The sequence below is a fragment of the Bombyx mori genome, chromosome 20 (assembly GCF_030269925.1).
Source record: "Bombyx mori chromosome 20, ASM3026992v2".
Taxonomy (NCBI): Eukaryota; Metazoa; Arthropoda; class Insecta; order Lepidoptera; family Bombycidae; genus Bombyx; species Bombyx mori.
Genome location: NC_085126.1, coordinates 11,838,002 through 11,863,607, shown reverse-complemented (window position 1 = coordinate 11,863,607; position 25,606 = coordinate 11,838,002). Strand labels below are relative to the sequence as shown.

General features: G+C 38.2%; 1 protein-coding gene across 2 annotated transcripts in view; it reads right to left on the bottom strand.

The window, feature by feature from the left end:
- LOC101742156 (protein CBFA2T1) overlaps positions 1 to 24,970 on the bottom strand; it is a 95,470-nt gene extending 70,500 nt beyond the window's left edge. For both annotated transcript variants that reach the window (XM_012690252.4, XM_038018108.2), the window contains exon 1: positions 24,741 to 24,970. The gene's annotated coding sequence lies outside the window, so the exon portion shown is untranslated. The remainder of the gene's footprint in view (positions 1 to 24,740) is intronic.
- Positions 24,971 to 25,606: the final 636 nt, after the last annotated feature.

The window sequence follows — 25,606 nt, the reverse complement described above, 5'->3', positions numbered from 1 at the left end:
TACTAATGAATATGAGCGCCTTAAAAAGGAGAATTTTATAAAGAAAAAGAAACATGTGTGCAATTCACACGTGTTAGTCATAGTATGTGTCATACAATTATCCTAAATGTCTAAGTGTATGTAAAATTTTGTCATTAGTAAATAATTGTAAATCATATTTTATAGTATGAGGTAGCGCCCTCTGTGAATCGATATTTTAACGTCACGTATAATCCTAAATTGAAATTCACTACAAGAGGTTTCATACGCACGTTAGTATTAAAAAATCTCATAGATGGCGCTGTATTAAAAGTTTTCGACACTTCCGTTGCATACCTGCGTGACGTTACATCTGTAAAAATTTTACCCTCATGCGCCTAAAGAAGTTTCACTTCAAAAACATCGAATTTTTTTTATAAATTTCCCTATTTTTCGCAATTCATGGCCGTTGAAAGAAAGCTTAGGTCAACATAATGAATAATCTCAATATAATGAATAAAAACAAAAATGTCAAAACACTATCGACATTACATTATCGAGCGCATCCATTTTCTATAAGTCCGTGTGCGGGCACCATGTGCCACCGGCTGGCGTGTTATATGGATTTTCATTTAGGGAATCGTATAACATAACTGCCGGTCGCTAATGCGCATTTTTATGGTTAATTTTATAAAAACGCTCGCTGCCTGCTTCGTAATGCACGGAGTCGCGTACTGTGATTGTTTTTGGGAACGATTTTTTTTTTTACTTATTCTATATTTTTTTGTGTGCCTTTTGTTTCTGCTCTTGTGTTCCAGGTTAATCTAAAACTTTGTATAATCTGTGGATTCGTTGTTGTCGTTTGATTTCAAACAAAATATATTCGCTTTTGTGTCTAATTTAAATTGAAATTTGTGTTAAATTTATGTTTTAAGAGTTGACTTCAAATTTTCGTAACGCAAAATATCCGTCAGCGCGTTGGGTCTGGTGTTTTCATTTCTTGTTTTTCCGCACTATCTGAGTGGAATTTTGAAATGAAGATTACATCTATCTGTGGTCGTTTTTTTTTTCTTAGATTTTACTTATAAAATATTTTTATATGTATTTAGGATCTTGAGTCAACTTTTTTTCTTTTCTTCGCTTGCTATAAAAAATATGATATGTTGTTCTTTTGTTCTGTGAACGTATTCTTTATTCATATTGTAAGCTATATTTATCTTTTTAAAATTCGATGTGGCGCATATTAATTTCAAAAAAAATGTTACAGCTTAGAAGTTTGCTGTATCAGGGATTCGATATTCCAGCGCATGCTTTATTTTTGTGAAATAAACATTACTTGTAACTATACTGAGACCTTAGAACTTATACCTCAAGGTGGGTAGCGCATTTACGTTGTAGATGTCTATGGACTCCAGTAACCGCTTAACACCAGGTGGGCTCGTCCACTCATCTAAGCAATAAAAAAAACTTATTATCGTTTTCATGAACTTATTACGCAATATTTAAATTGAAGCACAGATAATAATAATAAATAATAAAATAATAATAATTATTAAATATTTACTAACAATCACACCACGTTAACTGGTCCCGTGCTAAGTTCGTAAAGAACTTGTGTTACAGGTACCAGATAACGGAAATAAATGTAAGATTTTTATTATACACATACATATATTTAAGATACATCCATAACCCTGGAAAAGACATTTATATTTATCATACAAATATCTTCCCTTGGCGGGATTCGAACCCGCGACCCCCTTGTGTAGTGACCATGTCACTTACCACTACACCAGACGGCCAGATGAAAATTACCCGAAACAAAAAAATTTTTAATCTTCAAAATCAGCTAAAGCATATGAAAAAAAACGGAGGGCGAAACATCGATAATTGTAATCCTTTCTCCCTGGGCGGGCGCGGGCTGGGCGACGGCGGGGGCGGCCAGCATCTGTGCCGGCAATCCCTTACAGCAGCTGTCAACCGCAGCCTGCCTGCGCCCAACACTTTATTTGTACGAATTGATTTGAACTTAGAGTTCGGCTAAGCGATCTTGTATTAAGAATTTCGGTTTTTATCTCGACGCGCTGCCTAGATCGATCGGTGTCCTGTTCGATAATACCGCGCTTAGCATTATGATGTCACTTTATTACAAGATACGGGATTCCGCCTATTTCTGCCGTGAAACAGTAATGCGTTTCGGCTTGAAGGGTGGGGCAGCCGTTGTGACTATACTGAGACCTTAGAACTATATCTCAAGGTGTGTGGCGCATTTACGTTGTAGATGTCTATGGGCTCCAGTAACCACTTAACACCAGGTGGGCTGTGAGCTCGTCCACACATCTAAGCAATAAAAAATAAAAAAACTGAATTTTGTTTGTGAAATTCTAAAATTTGAACGACTTCAAACTATTTAGGTTGTTTTTTTTTCCTATCTATGCTCAGAGCCTTGAGAGGCTATATCAGCGTAACCTTAACTAGTAGGTGAACTCTCGCGGGGCTCAAACCTGCCGACGTTGCTAACACGAACCCTAGCAAGAGCCGTGCTTCGCAGAATCTACCACCGGATCGGAAACGCGACCCACTGAGAAGATCCGGCGAGAAACTCAGTGGGCTGTGTCTGTGGGCTAATTTACTCGTCGAGCCCTTCGTCGCAAGCGACGGGTTCGACGAGAACGATGACCGGCTATTTAGGCAAAACAGAGGGTAGGTTTAAAACATTACGGCATTATTATTATTTTCCTACCTAAGCTGATAGCCTTGAGAAACCTGACGGCATTTCCAACACTAGCCCTAGCAAGAGCACTGCTTCGCAGAATCTACCACGGGATCGGAAACGCGACCCACTGAGAAGATCCGACGAGAAACTCAGTGGGTTTTTTATAAAAACATCCACCTATCAAATGGATAACTGTTTCACGACAAAGACAGACAGGACTGTGGGCGATGATGGCGACGATTAACTCTAGGGCTCCACCAGGTCATAATGCCCCCTGCGTATGACCGGACAGGCGATGCGCGATATACTCTTCAGTTTTTTTAGGAGTCTGATTCAAAAAGCCTTGGATTATTTTGACTAAAGCGCAGAGCATTTTCACACCGGAAAATATCATAATGTTAAATTAATCTAATAATATAAGTAAAAAATGAAATTATGTAGATACTAGCTTTTGCCCGCGACTTCGTCCGCGTGGAATAGTTCACAATGCTTTTTTTTTAGAACAAATTTGGTTAGCATAAAAAACGCTATAACGTTTTCTCTATAGAGAGCCAACCTTAACATATAGACAGACATATGCTGTCGCGGACTTTTTTTTAGATCTTTAAAAGGGGAACAATTCTGTCATACATTATTTTAGCGAAACTTTAACCGTTTCTGCAGCGCACGCAGTGGATGCTCTAAAAATTAAAAAATATCCCGATTTTGAAACATTCTTTATTTGTGCTCCGCCTGCATTGATCTTAGCGTGATGTTATATAGCCTACCTCGATAAATGCGCTATCTAACACTGAAAGAATTTTTCAAATCGGACCAGTATAGCTCCTGAGATTAGCGCGTTGAAACAAACAAACTTTTCAGCTTTACAATATTATAGTATAGATTTTTGGGACCATCGATGTAGAGCAGAAATTCCAAGATTATCAAACCAAGACTATTGTCAGAGGTACCGATATAGCTCCGCGCTTAAGTTTTGCCGCAATAATTATTCCAGCGCCAATACAGAGGTCGGTCATGATTTCCACCAGCTTAAGGGTTCACCCGAGAAGCCTGTCCACACTGCATCTCCCATGGCCTAGTTTCCACCCAGTATATTGGATCTCGAAATATCGAATATTTTACTAAAAAAATTTGCTAATTTTTTTTCTAATTTAATTCGTATCCTAGTTACGTAAATTTTATTAATGAAAATACTATTTCCTTGCACGCTCCGTCGCGTAGGCATTGTGTAATATATAGTCAATTTATTCATGGGAAAACATATTACATGTCGGCCAATGTAGGTTCACACATGCGGCTTAGGGCGCCATCAATATGGCGTCTCCACTGGATCCCAAACTAAATTAAGCCGTCAATGCAACAGCCAAAGAACCGTAGAAAAGTAGCACCGTGAACGCGTATCCTCCTCAATTAAAACTGCTTACAGACTTTTTGGCGGGAACGCGAGGAGTGAAGTTGTGTGATTTGTTTTATTTTGTCTATTTAGTGTTTCTTCGGGTTTAAATGTGTAATAACGGTGGTTTATTAACTGTTTAATATTTGTGAAAGTGCATAAATGTGGGAAAATTAAACAATGCCGCTGGACGTAACTTCTCGGGATCCTCCAAAAAGTCCACTGAAAAATCTCCGTAAATGACCACCATTTTACTGAGATTATATTTCATCCCTTAGCATCTCATCTCATTTCATTTAATTTCATCCCAGTTGATTAATATCTCAAATTAATCGTCTTCATTTCATTTCACTCCATATTTTTATCCATATATGTATATAAAAATGAATTGCTGTTCGTTAGTCTCGCTAAAACTCGAGTACAGCTGAACCGATTTGGCTAATTTTGGTCTTGAATTATTTGTGGAAGTCCAGAGGTTTAAAAGGAAGATAAATATGAAAATGCTCGGAATTAAATAAAAATAACAATTTTGTTTTTTCTTTGATGTGTCCCCCCGTGGGACGAATTCCTTTTGTGTTTTAAGTTTATTTTATACAAAAGTTGAGGTCTTTTATTTATCTTATTTATCGGTTCAGGCTCTACAAAGTCTGCCGAGTCAGTTAGTTTTTCATTAAAATAAGAATATATTAAAAAAAGACATGACCTAAAGGTCGTAGTTACCAAGTCATAAAAACCTTTAAAAAAAGACTGCATATACTTATTTATTTATTTATAAATTGGGTTTCATACTTCAATGGATAGCACAATAGTCAAATGTCCAACAACTGCCATTTTATTTGTCCTCGACCACGAAAACTGCAAATAATTCGAAACGTCAAGAATAATGTAATGACGACCCGCCAAAACCGAAGAATAAACTTAACTGTGTGTCCTAATCGGATTGGTGCTAGGAAAATCTACAAAAAGACTTTCGTAATTGTTTTTTCCACTCCTTATGCCGGTTTTAGTGGTTATTGACATTGATTAATGTATGTCAATATCTTGGATTCTTTACAATTCTATTTCTAATGCGCGACAAAGTATCCACAGAATCTAGGAACTTCGGATCTCATGTCTTAAAGAGAGCGGCATTCCTATGTCGCTGTCCCCCTGGTAACCAACCACGTCATCGCATAGTCTACCTCAATCAATTTCATATAATACTAGCTGTACCCGTCCGCTTCGCTGGGCATTTAAAATTAACATTATTATTTCTCACCCCACAAAGATTCTCATCATTAACGCCCCCGCAACTGGTGTAGGGAGTCCAACACTCATATAAATATTAGCCTATCCATTAAGTACGTGCATTTTCTACATGGATACCAAGTTTCAAGTAAATCGGATGCATGGTTCGGTAGTTATAACGGAACATCCGTAAAAACCACTGTAGATTTCTATATTAATATAAATTAAGTCAGCCCTATTCTTCGAGACAAACACTCCGAGCCCTCAGCGGGCTACACACAATTCCTGCTCTTTGAAACGTGTCCGAGTCCGCTCGGGAAAGGATTAAAAACTTTTTCCACGAAGCAGGAGCGAACACGCCCTGTACTGAAGGGGGGAGGGGGTAATGGAACTGTCATAGCCACTAACACCCTCCAAAGGATTATGGGGCTATGCCGAAACCTGATATTTCATTCTTTGCTTTAATAGAACAGCAAGTTATGACTATGGCAATCTCTTTGGCTTCATTTAATAGTTTTCAATGGACTTTGACACCAGTGAAAGTTTGGTTCTACAACGACTATCTCTCTCTTCTACACGCATGAGCTCTTCGCGGCAGAGATATGCAGGACGATTTCCGTAAAGCGGTTCATAGCGTTTGTTTTTTCCCATGAAATGGAAATCTTGAGCCCATCTGAGCCACCACGTCTATACCTAACACAATTTTTTTAAAGCTTAGATGGGTGGACGAGCTTATAGCCCCCTGGTGTTAAGTGGTTACTGGATTCCATAGAGATCTACGACGTAAATGTGCCACCCACCTTGGGATATACGTTCTAAGGTCTCAGTATAGTTACAACGGCTCCGCCGCCCTTCAAACCGAAACGCATCACTGTTTCACGGCAGAAATAGGCAGGGTGGCGGTACCTACCCGTGCGAAATCACTAGAGGTCCTACCGCCAGTAATTACGCAAATTATAATTTTGCGGGTTTGATTTTTATTACACGATGTTATTCCTTCACCGTGAAAGTCAATCATGAACATTTGTTAAGTACGTATTTCATTAGAAAAATTGATACTGATGGTAGAGCGTCTTGTTAGTCCGCGCGGGTAGGTACCACGGCCCTTCTCATTTCTGCCATGTAACAACAGAAATGCGTTTCGGTTTGAAGGGCAGGCCGGTAGTTGTACTGTAAAAACTGAGATTTAGGATTGATCCCATCAAGGCAATACTTTTTTTTTTATTGAAACTTAAAAAACTATTTTATATGTCAAACGTTTGTTTGAATCTTTATCACTGTGGATTGTGCGTAAGGTGAGTCCATCCTGGTCCCATTATCCTGCTCGTTTCTGCTCTATCCTCCAGGCACTTCACACCAGCGCGACATACTTCGGTCGTCTATAAACAAAAAGGAAAGTGTTGCGCGTCTGTCGCGGCGCAGTTTTCACTCATAATCCTAGTATGTTGAGCAGAACCGGGCCGGAGCCCATTATCGAGCTGTCAACCACACGAGCGCGGGGAAGCAAGTTTGATTAAAACCGAACCAATCAACTGTTCTGCTCGATTTTACCTAGATAATATTTAGGTTAGGGACGGGACGAGGTCGATTGTAAAATATAATTGGGAGAAACATTAAGGTTTTTTTTATTGCTTAGATGGGTGGACGAGCTCACAGCCCACCTGGTGTTAAGTGGTTACTGGAGCCCATAGACATCTACAACGTAAATGCGCCACCCACCCCGAGATATAAGTTCCAAGGTCTCAGTATAGTTATAACGGCTGCTGCGCGCTTCAAACCGAAACGCATTACTGCTTCACGGCAGAAATAGGCCCACCCACCCCGAGATATAAGTTCCAAGGTCTCAGTATAGTTACAACAGCTGCTGCGCGCTTCAAACCGAAACGCATTACTGCTTCACGGCAGAAATAGGCATCGTGGTGATACCTATCCGCGATTGGTCATTCGCGACCAAAAAGCCATTCGCGATTGAAATTGAAATTGAAAAGTCAAAAGCGAAAAGTAATTCGCGATTGGTCCTATCCGTGGTCTCGTATCGAATGTTTTTAAAACATTTCCGTTAGCTCTATTTGTATGTTTCTTTGTGTGTAACGAGATCTTTGAATGTCAATTGAATCAGATTAATAATTGAAAATTTGCACACGCATCAACGACTAGTGACAATAGAACGAATTTTATAGCTTCACTCAAATTTCGTGAGGATGGAAAAAATGAAATTAATTATTAGTTTGGTTTACTGTTAGGCGTGTTAATTTCGGTTTCTAAATTACGTATAGCATTGTTGATCTTTCTCGTGATTATATAAGTTTATATAAGAAAATTAAGGAAATTTGTTCCCGCCACCTGCAAAATTTTGCTTTTAGAAAGCAAGCGTCGCCATATTGTTTAATAATCTATTTATGTGACGAGAACCTCTAAATATACGATACAATGATACGATGAGCATTGAAAATGTTGGTAAATGGTAATTGTAGTCTCCGTTTAGCGAGTAGGTATTCGCATTAACCCATTGGGTTACAAGCATTAAAATATTATGTCGATAAATCAGATTGTTTCCCAGCACTAATTCGCGGGTGAAATCAAAACTTAAATTCAGTGTTTTGACTAAATTTCCATGTTTTATTCAATTTTTTTAATACTTTTGAGTGAACAGTATAATATTGTTTTTTTTAGAAAACCAAAATACATATATTTGTATTTCAAACAATAATACATTTTTCCGGATAGAAAATTCGGGACCTCTGGCGCGGAAAATATATTATTATTTTACTTATAGCATTCTATTTTTATTTTTTTATTTCTTCTCATTCTATTTCGACATAAGTACACCGCTAAATCGACACAGTCGACACTGAGCCTTTACGAGCATAAAATGAAGTACATTTCGTTTAATGAATATTTACAATAATCATTTTTTAGTTTATCGGCAAAAGAAAGAAGTGTTTTGTTTTTTTGTGCTATGTCCCATATTTAACTCTTATTCTATAATTGATGTTTATATATTTGTCAACCGATTTTAATTTTTTTCACAATTGGCGACGCAATGTAAAGCCGCACGTATGGGTATCACCATCTTGTCCATTTCTGCCGTAAAGCTTATACGTTCCAGGGCGGAACAGCCGTTATATGATGCAATGGAGAATTTGACTTCAAGTCTCAAGGTGTGTGACAGCATTCACGTTGTGTTTATGGGTTCTGACTATTTCACTCCAGGTAGAGTGTGTATGTATTCATATAACTATAATCCATCCATTGCTAAATACAAGCCTCTCCAAATCCCCATAACTGAGCCGAGTCTTCTTCGTTCCTTCTCGACTACTTGCAAACCACCCTTCCATGTCCGCATCGCGTCCTAGTCACACATCCATAAAATAAATAAATAAGCCCTAAATTATTATTCAAAGAGGAGATATCCCTACCCCGCTGAGTTTCTCGCCGGATCTTCTCAGTGGGTCGCGATTCCGATCCGGTGCTAGATCCTGCGAAGCACTGCTTTTGCTAGGGCTAGTGTTGGCAAATTATCACAGGTTGAGCCCGTGAGCACCTATGCTGCACGTTAATAAATGTGTCAAAACATTAGATAAATTTATTTTTAGAACATTTTCTAATTAGGTACATTGCCACTTTGTAAATACTCTATCCGGTCACCGTTCTCATCGAACCCGTCGCTTGCGACGAAGGGCTCGACGAGTAAATTAACCCTCAGACACAGCCCACTGAGTTTCTCGCCGGATCTTCTCAGTGGGTCGCGTTTCCGATCCGGTCGTAGATTCTGCGAAGCACGGCTCTTGCTAGGGTTCGTGTTAGCAACGTCGTCAGGTTTGAGCCCCGTGAGCTCACCTACTAGTTAAGGTTACGCTGGAATAGCCTCTCAAGGCTACCAGTTTAGATAGGAAAAAAAAAAAACTCTATGAAACGAACCTCCCAACCTGAATATAAATTATTAATTGACCTCAAACATCTACGTCTCTCCTGAATTAAATACATCGATTGGCTCTCTCTAGCGCGTGTCAAGTATCGACAAATCCCACAAGTCAACGGTCCATCACTAATCTGTGCGAAAAGCGCAGGTGGCGTTTCATTTCAAACGTCAGAAGCTCGGCGGAGCTTATTTGAAAACGTTTGTTTCGTTCTACACACGAGTTCAACCGAGCTTTCGAAACAGAATTACTACTTTAGTAACTAAAATACAATGTACTTCATAATATATTAAGCTTTGATTTGTTATTGTTATTTAAAAAACTAATAACTTTACTTTCGTCTATGTTTTGCTGGAAACACGCATAGGAGACAAGAACAATTAATTACATAGATACATCCAACAATTTTAATAAAATTAGTGATTCCGACTGAGATTCTGGTAGGACTTAAGCTGGTGGTAGGACCTCTTGGGAGTCCGCACGGGTAGATACCACCACCACGCTTATTTCCTCCGTGAAGCAGTAGTGCGTTTCGGTTCGAAGGATGGGGTAGCCGTTGTAACTATACTGAGACCTTAGAACTTATATCTCGAGGTGGGTGGCGCATTTACGTTGTAGATGTCTATGGACTCCAGTAACCACTTAACATCAGGTGGGCTGTGAGCTGGTCCATCCATCTAAGCAATAATAAAAAATAAAAAAAAGATTCGATTACAAACCTCATTATGCTTTGACTACTAAGATATTAACCACTAAACTTTCTTAGTAGTAAAAGGGGGAAGAGGTCGACCGAAGAAGACATGGATGGAGTATGTGAATGACGATGTGATAGAGAGAGGAGTGAGTGTTGAGATGACGGCTGATAGAAGAGAATGGAAAAGAAAAATTAGCTGTGTCGACCCCACCTAGTGGGATAAGGTGGAGAAAAAAAATAAGAAGTAGCAGGGCACGTTGAATCATCAGTCCGGATATTTCTGCATGAAAAATATGCACGCTCCTATTCGAAGGATAGGACATACGTTTCAAAATATATATATGCATGCCCAAAAACATTAGATTACAGTGAGGTCGTGGCTCGCGATAAATAAAAAAATCTTACCGAAGTACAAATTAAAACTAAATTTAAAATTAGTAACACTTAAGGTAGACTTCTATTATCGCAATTTACTCTTTCTTTTCGAATATAGCTGATTACTAACTGCCTTCATGTCATCTATGCAAGCTTTTTATAATCGACCCGAGTCTGTCTACAATACTCAAGAACATTTCCGATGTTACTAGTATTTTCGATATACGTTCTTGCTATTTGACGACAGATGGCGTTACTCGTATCACACTATTTTTGTAAATATACGAAAACCGGACATGTCGACTGTGACAATTTGAGTTTCACTACTAAGGTGAGATTTGATGAATATGTATTTAAAAAATAATCTAATATTTAAAAAAAAAGACATGCCCGCTGAGTTTCTTGCCAGTTCTTCTCGAGACGGAGGCTAGTTTTTGTGAATTGGCGGTAGTTCTTTTTGACGTTCAACAAGTATGTACTTTCATTTATCTCTATATATAAAAATGAATTGCTGTTCGTTAGTCTCGCTAAAACTCGAGAACGGCTGGACCAATTTGGCTAATTTTGGTCTTGAATTATTCGTGAAAGTCCAGGGAAGGTTCAAAAGGTGAGAAAATATAAAAAAGCTCGGAATTATATAAAAACAAACAATTTTGTTTTTCCTTTGATGTGGCCTCTTGATGTGTCTTTTATTTATCGATTGAGGCACTACGAAGTCTGCCGGGTCAGCTAGTGTTGAATAAAAATTTGTTGATTTGATTTGATTTGATTTACGCAAAAAGGAAGCTTGTTCTAATCTCGCCAGATCTTCTCAGAAGGTCGCGTTTCCGATCCGGTGGTAGATTCAGCGGAGCACTGCCCTTGCTAGAGCTAGTGTTTGCAAATATAAGCTCATCAACACATTCGGTGAAGCTGGCATTACCTCTCAAGGTTAATGGACAGTAGTTACTTACATTAGTAGTTACATTACTGGTGGTAGGACCTCTTGTGAGTCCGCACGGGTAAGTACCACCTCCTTGCATATTTCAGCCGTGAAGCAGTAATGCGTTTCGGCTTAAAGGGCGGGGCAGCCGTTGTAACTATACTGAGACCTTAGAACTTATATCTCGAGGTGGGTGGCGCATTTACGTTGTAGATGTCTATGGGCTCCAGCGACCACTTAACGCCAGGTGGGCTGTGAGCTCGTCCACTCATCTAAGCAATAAATAAAAAGTTAGATACAATACACACATAGAAAGACATATTCAAGTCCAATTTTAAGTAGTTTAAGCGGTAGGCAGCGGTTTGGCTCTGCCTCTGGCATTGCTGAAGTCCATGGGCGACGGTAACCACTCACCATCAGGTGGGCCGTATGCTCGTCTGCCTACAAGGGCAATAAAAAAAAAGTTATCGGGGCTTATAAATATGAATGAACGGCGCGACCGCCTAAAATCGGATCTCAAACCTTCAATCGCTTGTAATAGCTGTTTTTCCCGACTCGGATTGTTAAAATGCATTGAGCTGTTAAAAGACTTAAAAACGAGAAACCTGTGAAATTAATTCGAGATAACAGCAAACATGAAAATGTAGATAAAGTAACCCCCATGAAGCGGAGAGTAATGTTATGCGGGCGACGTGTACGGTCAGCAAAACGAACACTGTACTTAATATATAATAATTTTATTAATTTACGTAAATTTGTACAAACTTTCTAGTTTAAGTAATCTTCGGTTTTGATATTGTTTAAATTAAATTAATTCGCTGGAAACAATAAAAGTGAAGAGTAAATGTATTTTTTTCTTAAATAAGATTTTGTTCGTGATAAAGTTCAGATGATCAGAGCGCAAGTACTACACAAGAAATATGGTCTCATTTTAAAACCTTATTAGTTTCCATAGAGGATTACCGTCATTAGAATTAAGTAGAATAAAAAATAAAATTTTGCATCACTTCTGGTGTATACCGTATACACGGCTATCAAACGTTTGCCTCTGGTTACAATGTGAGCAGTAACTATTAAACATAGGCTCCAGGTGGCTATAAGACCTATGTAGACTTTATCGCATTCAAAGTATTTTCGTGTAGTCGGCGCTCTTAAATACAGATGAAAGACAGTGGTAGAAATAAGTGGCAAGCAAGCCTGAGAAATTTCTAACAGTGGAGGACTCATGACTCGTGATGATTATGATAGTTTTTAGATTAGTCTTTTTATAATTCTACATTGAAAACAATAGACAACATTACTTTAATAAAAACAAAACAACAATTACATCGCATTAAAAAAAAAACGTTGTTTAATATTAGGTTTTATCTGGCAACGCTACGAATCACTCAGTATGCGGGTAACAATTCGAGTTGTCTTTCAACCCGCACCCACCATCAGTATTTATATTTACTTTAATACAGATTTATTGTTTGTGGTGACGACTTGTGGCCATCGCCCACGGACAAAGAGTAGGCCAAGAATATTGCTCAACTAACTTACTAGCTTCTTTCTTCTTCTTCCTATTCATACACTCTTGACAGAGTGGTCGTGGTCATGCATCAGTCGGATACCGATGCTCTCGCGATGCGACGCCATGTGGCAGGATGTTTCGCAGAGTGAGAGCACTCGTTTATGTTGGAGTGAGTCACAGATTTTATGAGGTCGGTCCATAGTGTTGAAGATCGTCCGCGAGATCTTTTGCCCTCGACTTTCCCTTGCACCACCAACCGCTCAACGGACTCCTCATTACGAGTGATGTGCCCGAAGAACTTGAGGATTCGTATTTGGACTGTTGACGATAGTCTCTCCTTGATGTTGAGCTCTTTCAGGATCGTAACGTTGGTACGGTGCGCGGTCCACGGAATTCTGAGGAGACGTTTACTGACTAGGTTTACAGTATTATCATCGGTTTTTGCGGGTGGTGGACACAATAAAAGATGTTCGAAGCGACGGAAATAATGAAATGAGAATTATAAACGCGAAACTAAAGAGTGAAGTAGTGTTACTGCTTCATCAAATGACACTTGTGTAACAACAACGTCTTCCCGAATCGCTAACCACTCTTCGCTTTGTTTTACTGGTGGTAGGACCTCTTGTGAGTCCGCACGGGTAGGTACCACCGCCCTGCCTATTTCTGCCGTGAAGCAGTAATGCGTTTCGGCTTAAAGGGTGGGGCAGCCGTTGTAACTATACTGAGACCTTAGAACTTATATCTCAAGGTGTGTGGCGCATTTACGTTGTAGATGTCTATGGGCTCCAGTAACCACATAACACCAGGTGGGCTGTGAGCTCGTCCACACATCTAAGCAATAAAAATAAAAATTACCTACCTAAGCTGGTAAGATGCGGGGCTATGTCAACGTAACCGAGTGAGTTGGTGAGCTCACGGGGCTCTAATCTGTGGACGTTGCTAACACTAGCCTTAGAAAGAGCAGTGCTTCGCAGAATTTACCACCGGATCGGAAACGCGACCCACTGAGAAGATCCGGCGAGAAACTCAGTGGGCTGTATCTGAAGGTTAAACTCTTCGAGTTACGTACGTGGTAGTATCAATGTGCCTTGAGTGCCAACGCAGAATTTCGATAGTCTAGTCGCGAGGGAGACCAGTCGTATACTTCTTTCGTCTTTATTCATGCGTAGATCGAGCAGCTCATGGTAATTGCGATAATTAACAATTGGCGAAGTCAAATATGCTATCACAGTGCTTCAAAAGCTCGCAGTAAAGAAAGTACTATATATAGTTCCCCATTCAAAGCCATAATAGCTTTATGGCTTTGAATGGGCGGTCAATCTTGCAGCCCATCTGGTTTTAGGTACATATCAGAGCCTCTTGTGATTACTGGTGGTAGGACCTCTTGCAAGTCCGCACGGGTAGGTACCACTACACTGCCTATTGCAGCCATGAAGCAGTAATGCGTTTCGATTTGAAGAGTGGGCTAGCCGTTGTAACTATACTGAGACCTTAGAACTCAAATCTCAAGGTGGCGGCATTTACGTTATAGATATCTGTAGGTTCCGGTAACCACTTAACGCTAGTTGGGTAGTGAGCTCGTCCACCCATCTATACAATAAAGAAGAGCCCATGAGACATGAGACAATTCCTTCACTCATATTGAGGGCTGAAATCTCAATTGTATTGTATGACAGCATTCCCAACGTTGACTGCATCGCAAGAGAAATGCTTATAGCCAGATAAGCAACGCTATAGTGTTTTGAATTACCTGAACTCGATACACCATTGACGTAAGAGTGAATGATAAAAACATGGGGGCGCCCCTCATGTGGGTAATTACGTGATGTTATGGGTGATTGAAAGTATAGTTCGAACGATTCGTCATCTTAGATGTGTGCCGCTCTCGTGGTATTGTGGTTTTAGAGTCATTTGGAACATACGGGCGTCCGAGGTCGAAAAAACTAATAAGACACCGTTGGTAAGGTCTCTAGAGAATTTGCATGTTAACCGTTGTACTGTAATATCTAGACTTAGACTAATACCTAGACTACGAGCTACAGCCCCAACTTAAGCCCTAATGATTTCTATACTTTCCCTAAAATAAAGAATAAATTGCGTGGACAGAGATTTTCATCACCTGAAGAAGCTGTGGACGCCTACAAAACGGCCATTTTCGAGACCCCAACTTCCGAATGGAATGGTTGCTTCAATTATTGGTTCCATAGTATGGAAAAATGTGTCAAATTTCGCGAAGAGTACTTCGAAAAGCAATAAATACATTTTTAAATAGTAATGATGTGTCACTTCGTTAATTCCCGAAATTTTCAGTGCCGCCTAGGTATTCATATCTCAAACCCGGTGACGGCATTTATTTTGTTGATGTATATTTGCTCCAATAACCCTTTAACGCCAGATTGGCCGTCAGCTAGTCCACCAAGTCTGGTCAAAATCGGTCCAGCCGTTTCAGAGATTAGGCCGAACAGACAAACAGACAGATAGACAAAAAAAAATGTTATTTTGGTATATGTACTGTGTATACCTTAGATACTTACGTATTTAGTAAAGAGTGGTTATTTTATTATTACAAACAGATACTCCAATTTTATTTATTTGTATTTATATTATATACGTATCAATACAGGTTTAGTTTGGTCAAAAATGACCCAAAATTTTTAAATCCTATAGCTATCAGAACCTCAAGACTGCCACCCAACTTGAGACTGCTTCAGGATCGTCAGAGACACCAATACATCATGACTTTAAAATGTACATAATCCGGCTTTATATTAGACGGCGCGATATTTATGCAACTCAACTACTGTAAGACAATTGTGTAAACCTCTTAACAATAGCATACCACCTGGACACTTGGACACAATGGACACTTTCGGGTTATTAAAAATATGAAATGTATTTGGCCGCGCATGACGGCGCAAAGAAAGCCTTCTTAAATTAGCCAAAATAAACGAATGAGACCTTTTTTTTTATTGCTTAGAAGTGTGGACGAGCTCACAGCCCACCTGGTGTTAAGTGGTTACTGGAGCCCACAGACATCTACAACGTAAATGCGCCACACACCTTGAGATATAGTTCTAAGGTCTCAGTATAGTCACAACGGCTACCGCACCCTTCAAACCGAAACACATTACTGCTTCACGGCAGAAATAGGCGGGGCGGTGGTACCTACCCGTGCGGACTGACAAGAGGTCCTACCACCAGTGATTACGCAAATTATAATTTTGCGGGTTTAATTTTTATTGCACGATGTCATTCATTCACCGTGGAAGTCAATCGTGAACATTTGTTAAGTACGTATTTCATTAGAAAAATTGGTACCCGCCTGCGGGATTCGAACACCGGTGCATCGCCACGACGACTCTTTTAAAGACCTAGTTGCGTCGTTTCTGTGACTATCGTTACGAGGCAAACCGAGCTGCTGAAACATCACGGTTACTTCGATGGTCCCAACAAGCAGTTCCTTCCAGGCCTTTCGTTGTGCAATTATAACTTCAACCCCAAGTGCTGAAACATCACGGTTACTTCGATGGTCCCAACAAGCAGTCCCTCCCAGGCCTTTCCTTGTGCAATTATAACTCCTACCCAAGTCTCGATGTGCTGGTACAAAAAAAAAAACAAAAATTTTCGACCCTATGAAAAAGCAAGTTGCAATGAAATAAACGCCTGACTAAGAGAAGGAATCTAAAGTCTCAATGAAGATCAACAAAGAAGACAAATTGTGGGTACGCTAGAAAAATGACAAAGGTATTATAATAATAATAATAATAATAATAATAAAAAATGCAAAAAAAAGTCTTGCTCGACAATGCCCGTATAGTTCGCCGGTTTCTCTCCCAATAATCCCTAACGCTCCGGCCGATTGTTGCCCACCTCGCCGGAGTGTGTCCTGCCGTCTTCCCAGGCGAGGCAGTGTTTAATACACAATAATAATAATATTTATTCATTCAAGCCTCTTAAAATACAAACACGTACAAAAATACTTAACACTAGTATAATAATATACATGGCTTTTTTATGAGGTATACAATAACAATATTCCCTGACTTTTATGCTAGGAAAACCTGTGTTACAAAAGTCAGTGGTTCAGTGCTAGGTCACCAGGTGAAGAAAGTTAACCAGGAAGAACGATCTGTAAGAATATAGTACGTACGTGTGTGTGTGTGTGAGTGTATGTGTGTTAGTGTGTTTGTGTGTGTGTATGTGTGTCATATATTGGAAACAAGCTGGGAGCTACGGGACCTTGGAAGTCGTCGTGGCCTAAAGGATAAGACTTTCGGTACATTCGTATCTTGCGATGCATCGGTGTTCGAATCCCGCTGGCGGGTACCAATTTTTCTAATGAAATACGTACTCAACAAATGTTCACGATTAACTTCCACGGTGAAGGAATAACATCGTGTAATAAAAATCAAACCCGTAAAATTATAATTTGCGTAATTACTGGTGGATGTCTTGTGAGCTCGCGCGGGTAGGTACCACAGCCCTGCCTATTTCTGCCGTGAAGCAGTAATGCGTTTCGGTTTGAAAGGTGGGGCAACCGTTGTAACTATACTGATACCTTAGAACTCATATCTCAAGGTGGGTGGTGGCATTTATGTTGTAAGCGTCTATGGGCTCCGGTAACCACTTAGCATCAGATGGGCCGTGAGCTCGTCGACCCATCTACACAATAAAAGAAAACCCTTCATGAGCTTCAAAGAAAGAAAGAAGTTCAAAGTAAAAAAAAGAAGGGTAAATGCAGAGATATAATAAATGTTGGAGAAAAAGCCTGTCGTTTTTGTTGAACTCGTGGAGACTTCACCGGTGACGATTTCTCCACCTAATTAAATATTGTCGATCGCGTATATTCGCAAAAGACAGTTGCCACAGTATATTGAACTGAGATAGAAAAATATCGGGTTTTATTTTAAAATCATTTGTATGTTTTGGACATCCACTGCGCGACTCCACCTGTGTAAACGCATGGCGCGTGCGCACACACACACGCGCGGGTGGCGCCCACGCGTTCGACACAACACACTTTATCATTTATATTAAGGGGTAGACAGAATTGTGTTGTTCTTTATTAGCCTATCTAGTGTGGGAAAATGTACTGTAAGCCCGCGTGAGCATGGTTGGACATGGAGTTTTGCTAGTGGTAGGACGCCTTTTGAGTCCGCACGGGTAGGTACCACCACCCTGCCTATTTCTGCCGTGAAGCAGTAATGCGTTTCGGTCTGAAGAGTGGGGCAGCCGTTGTAACTATACTGAGACCTTAAAACTTACATCTCAAGTTGGATGGGGACATTTACGTTGTAGATTTCTATGGGCTCAGGTAACCCCTAAACACCAGGTGGCGTGTGAGCTCACGCACCAATCTAAGTAAAAAAAAAATTAAAAAATCTACCGCCTTTTTCTTCTTCAACCTAATTCGACGAGTGGGAGAGCCATTTTACAATTTAGTATTTAGGTCGCGAATCACATTCGTTCTTACCAGATTCCATTTTGTTATTCCAAATCTTCCATATGATGCAAAAGCAAAGATTGCAATAACGGCGATCCTTCCCACACCTGAACTTTGATTGATACGCGGAATAAACAGAACCATGGTACCAAGCTCAGGGGTCTTAAAACCGCCTTACCTTTATTCTTCTTCTTCTTCTTAGTCGGTCTCTTCATTACTGAAGGTCGTGTCTAATCTAAAATGTTGACCACTCTATGCACAATGCTTCGCCACGTCTTCCTGTCCTCGGCGGTCTTTGTAGACCCGGTTATTGGTAGGCCAGTGAGCGTCTTAACCAGATCAGACCAGCGGATAGGTGAGCGTCCGCGTAATCTTCTCCCGTCAACCTGACCAATTACCATCAGCTTCTCCAAGTAATCGGGCCCTCTACGAGCGATGTGGCCGAAGTACGCGAGGATACGTTGGAAGCAGATAGCGGACAGCCTTGTGGCAATACCGAGCCCCTTCAGAATGGACAGGTTTACCTTTATTACCGGATTGAAAATAGGTCAGAATAGTGTCACGGACGAATTTCAGTGAAATATTAGTAAAAGATACAAGAAGCCAGAGTAGCAATGACATCTACCGATGAAGAGCACAAAACTCTTAGGTTTTCTCATATTTTCTGATCAATATTATGCTAAGACTATGGTTAAGGGTCTGGTACAACAATAGAGTCAAATCGTCAATAACACTAGTAACAATGAAATGAAAAGCAAACCAAAAAAGCATATCAGACAAAAGTTACTTAAGAACAATGGAGATCATCAAGCTGCGTGACCAAGCAGGCAAGACTAAGATATCGGAAGAAATCTACAGCTAACTGACGATTACCTTTCAAATTAGTATGCGCTATAGTTTTGCGGAAAAAATAGGCAGCATTTTGGTATGCTATAAAACTTCTGTCTGGTATTACAATGTGAACATTACGTTAATGAAAATCATCATATTTTAATAACTCATTGAATAGATAAATATCATCATTGTATGCCAATGAGGGCGACACTCGTCTTATACATACGTATATGTGGACAGCTGTAGCAGAATCACACAAGACATATGTCTCTTACGTTCGTATCTACCTTTCAATACGTTTTCAATTAATAAAAGTATTTTGTTCACTAGCCTTAGAAATACTTTGGTTGACATTTCAAAGTGAATATAAAAGTTGTTGAAGTTTAATAAAAGTAACTAGTGGTCCCGCAGTAGTGAAATTCGACTATAATTAATTGAAATTATAAGTTTGGACATTATGATGGTTCTATTGTCAAAGACTACTACTATACTTCTATAGTCACAGATTTAGCCAAGACTACACTAATATTAATAAAGATAAACAATGTTTACATATTCTCAATTTGACCACAAACCTTAAGCAATAAGAAAAGTTTGACAATAAACAAAGAGTATATGTGTGTGTGTGTGTTGTGTCAAATACATGATAGTATGTGTAATGTTTTCTTTATTGATTTAATGTATTTTTAATGCATAATTTTAAAAAAATATTCTTCTTCCAACTTCTTCGCTATATTCTCTATAAATGTGGGAAATTTCATAGTAATCTGTCCGCACAATCTTCGTGAAAAGGGGTACAAAGTTATTGCTTCACGTATTCTATACTAATATTATAAAGAGGAAAGATTTGTTTGTTTGTTTGTTTGTTTCGAATAGGCTCCGAAACTACTGGACCGATTTGAAAAATTCTTTTTCCATTAGAAGCCGACATTGTCCTTGATGAAGATAGGCTACTTTTAAAAAAAAAAAAAAATTTAATTTTTTTGATTTCATGTGTGTTTTAATGTTTCCGAAGCGAAGCGAGGGCGGGTCGCTAGTAATATATAAATAAGTAGTTAGTAATATGAAAGTAATTGAATAGTGTACCATCACCATCTTTGTCACATCCGTTTGTGGTAATGCCTCCTACCACCGTCTTGGTGGTGCGCTTCAGAAGCTCCATAAATGCCAATCTATTCCAAGGCTCTCGGATGAAGAATTTGCTAATTATAAAAAACAAAAGAAAATGCTTTATACAAAGACTAGCGACCCGCCCTCGCTTCGCTTCGGAAACATCAAAACACACACGAAACAAAAAAAAAAAAAAATTTTAAAAAAAAGTAGCCTATGTTCATCAGGGACAATGTCGGCTTCTAATGGAAAAAGATTTTTTCAAATCGGTCCAGTAGTTTCGGAGCCTATTCGAAACAAACAAACAAACAAATCTTTCCTCTTTATAATATTATTATAGTATAGATATTAAGTTTTGCATTCACTGTGGCTAATCAATGTTGTTTTAATTAAATTGTGTATGTTTGAAGTCGTCGTGGCTTAAAGAATAAGACGCCTAGTGCATTCGTATAACTCAATGAGCTTGTAAACCGCAGGCAGGTACTAATTTTTGTAATGAAATACATACTTAATAAATGCTCACGAAGGTTTCCACGATGAAGGAAAAACTTTGTGTAATGAAAAATCAAACCCGCAAAATTATAATTTGCGTAATTACTGGTAGTAGAACCTCTTGTAAGTCCGCACGGGTAGGTACCACCATCCTGCCTATTTCTGTCGTGAAGCAGTAATGCGTTTCGGTTTGAAGGGTGGGGCAGCCGTTGTAACTATACTGAGACCTTAGAACTTATATCTCAAGGTGGGTGGCGGCATTTATGTTGTAGGTGTCTATGGACTCCGGTAACCACTTAACACCAGGTGGGCTTTGCGCTCGTCCGCCCATCAAAGCAATAAAAAAAATTAAAAAAATGTTACAACTGAAAATTTGGGAGACTCGACATTGCAAATTTGAAAATTATTTCTTAAAATTTGTATACACTTTTTTTTATTAATGTCTCAACAGGCAGACGCTCTTTTGGCCATAACGATGCAAAGTGGCCATTGCTACCAAAGCACGGAGGACGATGGTAGACTCCTGATAAAAAAAGGGTGCGTGTACTTATGTACACGCGTAAGAAGTTATACTTTATTTTTATTAAATTTATTTCCTTTTTTTTAAATATTAAATAATTAATAATAAATATTGAACGTTAAAAAATTAATGCTAATAACCCTTCTTTTTACGAGTGTACATGCGCGAAAGTCCACCTGCGGCTATATTCAGACTCGCCAAGTTACGTCGGTCGTATTGTAATGAGCGATTTAGTGGGCAACTTCATTCTGTTAATTTTGTGTCACGGTGCGCGCGCGACGTAAAATTTCACTCTCATCAATTTTTCATAACGCGCCTAAAGAAGTATAACTTCAAAAAGAAACAGATTCTCGTTCAAGTTTACTTGCTCCATGGATTCGAAGGGTCGCTGTTGAGGGTAAGCTGCGGTCCCACGTCTCAACATCCACCTTGTGTTGTCTATTCCTTGCAGTAGCTTTGTACCAGGTAGTTCATGAGTTGAAGACATAATCAGAGCTACTTTTAAGTCTTAATGTCGAATTTATTATTGTCATTACTATATCTCTGACGTTTCGTATACCTTACTGTTAACTAGTGGTCCCGCAGTAGTCGAAATTCGACTTTAATTAATTGGAATTGTAAGTTTTTACATTATTATATGATTGTATTTTATACTTCTACGATCACAAATTTCGCCAAGACTACACTATAAAAAATATTAACAAAGACAAACAATATTTAATCTATTCTCAATTTGACAACAGACGCCAAGAACAAAAGTTTGACAATAAATAGTATGCATGCGTGTGTGCGTCAAATACAAGGTATGTAGTGTGTGTAATGTTTTCTTTATTGATTTAATATATCTTTTATGCATTACTTTAAAAAAAAATTAGCATTGTGCACTTCTTCTCTATATTCTCTATAAGTGTGGAAAATGTCATTCTCCTCCGTCCGCGCAATTTTCGTAAAAAGGGATACAAAGTTTTTGCTTCACGTATTAATGTATAGAAGATTGTTATCACGTTTATCTGTTAACGTAATTTTAATTATACATTTTACTTTCGATAAGAAATTTTAATACTACCACGTTCATGCTTTTAACCGACTTCAAAAAAGGAGGAGGTTCTCAATTCGACTGTATATTTTTGACTTTTGACTGGGTGAATCGATTTTGATGATTCTTTTTTTATTAGACAGCTGACGCTTCCCGTCTGGTCCCATTTCAATTTAGTCCAGTTCTAATAATGGAATCCATGAGAAAACCATATAAGTCTTAAATTTGCATTAAGTACGTGCGCGACAAATAGATGAATAACTCAATAACTCAATATCACGCCAACCGATTTCAATGATTATTGTTTTTAGTGTATATTAATTTGCTTTGGAATGTCTTTTTTTTCTATTTGAAGTCGGTTTTTGTTAAAGCATGTCTATTTATAATTATTTCTTTGAAATGAAAGAATTTCCTAATAAATTTCAACCCTTCCGCCCTTCCTAATCAGAAGCGGATATATACGAATTCGTGTTCCTTGAAAATCTCTTCGATTCTACGAATCACAACCTACAAGCGTGCATCCCTTATAAGTCCTTAGGGGTGGAATTTTCAAGGATCTTTCTTTAGTAGATGTTTATAACATAGAATATATTAACCGCCAAAATTTCAAGTCTGTAACTTTCATCTCTTCAATGATGAAGCAGTCAGTCAGGACGCGTAGTAAATAGTGGCTAAATAAATATGGATTGATAAAAGTAACTAATCTATAGTTGTAGCCCCTTGACACTGAATTACACGTAATATATGTAAGATTAACTTGAAAATTACGTACGTATTAATTTAGATTTTTTTTTTCCTTTTATTGCTTAGATGAGTGGACGAGCTCACAGCCCACCTGGTGTTAAGTGGTTACTGGAGCCCATAGACATCTACAACGTAAATGCGCCACGCACCTTGAGATATAAGTTCTAAGGTCTCAGTACAGTTACAACGGCTGCCCCACCCTTCAAACCGAAACGCATTCGTGCTTCACAGCTGAAATAGGCAGGGAGGTGGTACCCACCCGTGCGGACTCACAAGAGGTCCTACCACCAGTAAAATATATTTGTGATTGTTTTAGAAGACTTTCTCGTATATGTCTAAGGATTTTATAAATAGCAGTTAAACTACAAAAACAGTGTATATACATACTGTTATTCCGATAACAAAAATTAAAATAGATATAATTTTATTACAATTTTAGTTAAGGCATCGAAAAATTGTTATTTTGATTTTAAATTCGAAGTGAATATAGACTATATAAGTTATCGTAATTTTTCTTTTTACACAATGACACGTTCGTAATTTAGCTAAGATTATATTGCCAATTTTTGTAGATATGTGTAAGTTAAAAAAAAGGGGGAGATATACGCAAGTTTAAAAAAAAACGCGATACGTAAAGTCCACTGCTATGTATAATAACTACACTAAAATATTTCTTCGAAAGACATCAAATACAAATAGGATATGGATTTTAAAACATTCAATCAATCAGGTTTTTTTAATGTACGTAACAATTATGTATTTTATTCAAAATTCATAGCCATTTAACAACAAAAAATTCTAACAAACAATCATCCCTTCGAGATTTTTTCATCAAGTTTAGTCAAAATTTAAAATAGTAACATTTATGCCAATTTATGGTATGTATGCGTATAGATAATCCAAGCACCTACCTCTACTATTTTGACTGTAAAAATAGTAAACAATTCCAATTCAAACCGAAACGCATTCGTGCTTCACAGCTGAAATAGGCAGGGAGGTGGTACCCACCCGTGCGGACTCACAAGAGGTCCTACCACCAGTAAAATATATTTGTGATTGTTTTAGAAGACTTTCTCGTATATGTCTAAGGATTTTATAAATAGCAGTTAAACTACAAAAACAGTGTATATACATACTGTTATTCCGATAACAAAAATTAAAATAGATATAATTTTATTACAATTTTAGTTAAGGCATCGAAAAATTGTTATTTTGATTTTAAATTCGAAGTGAATATAGACTATATAAGTTATCGTAATTTTTCTTTTTACACAATGACACGTTCGTAATTTAGCTAAGATTATATTGCCAATTTTTGTAGATATGTGTAAGTTAAAAAAAAGGGGGAGATATACGCAAGTTTAAAAAAAAACGCGATACGTAAAGTCCACTGCTATGTATAATAACTACACTAAAATATTTCTTCGAAAGACATCAAATACAAATAGGATATGGATTTTAAAACATTCAATCAATCAGGTTTTTTTAATGTACGTAACAATTATGTATTTTATTCAAAATTCATAGCCATTTAACAACAAAAAATTCTAACAAACAATCATCCCTTCGAGATTTTTTCATCAAGTTTAGTCAAAATTTAAAATAGTAACATTTATGCCAATTTATGGTATGTATGCGTATAGATAATCCAAGCACCTACCTCTACTATTTTGACTGTAAAAATAGTAAACAATTCCTGTCAAAATGACATGAAGCATTCATACATTTCAAAAATGGAATATCCGTTTCGTTTCATGTAAACAATAAAAAATATATCATTAACAAATGTCATAGTTACAAAATTTACGAACGACGATACATAAATCAATCTACGAACGCTTACCTCGACGTTTCTGACAGCTGACAACCACCAGCTTTCCCGCTCGCCTTTGAATACGTGATAATCTTACAAATAAAATAACACACAACTAAATCACGAATTAATTTCAAAACCGAACTTGCTATATGTCAGGAAATGTCAATTAAATTAAATTTAGTAATATTTCACGAGCGCGTGTTTTTTTTTTTAATGTCACGTGAGCGTACACACGCCATGGGAACTCGCGTTATACTGAGCTCCAGCTAGAGAGAGGGCGGGAACGCACCGCGCTGTTAACTGTTGGGCGGCTTAGCGCATTCGGGGCAGTATACGCTAATTGCTTTTGCTTTTGTCATTTTACTATTTTTTTGTTACGTTGCACACAAAGTAAGCTCCTTTGAGTTTGTTTCGTATGGGTTTTTATGAAAGACTCCGGGTATGGAATTTACTGTCCCATATCTTTTTCAGAGAAAAAAAAACTGAATGCAACCCGACCGGATATTCTGGAAATTCATGGAGAGTCTTACCTCGTAATACGTAAGGTTGAGATACCAAAATTAATAGCTTAAAATCTGTCAGGCGATTGGTTCAGTGAGAGCTTTTTTTATTTCACTTGATTGTATTCACGTGGGCAGTAAGTATACATTGAGCATGGTTAAACAAAACATGAACAAACAAATATGGATTTCTCGATAGCGAAGGCATAGGAATGAATTACATACTAAAAAAACACCTTCAACACGAATCCATTGTCTCGATCAACGCCGTGTTGTGATTTTAAATCAATTATTTAATTATATTATTCTTAAAGGTAGTCGCATTTTTTCATTTAGATCTAATTGAATTTGAAAACTCAATAGAGTGGGTTCAATAGCAATGTGCTTCGAATG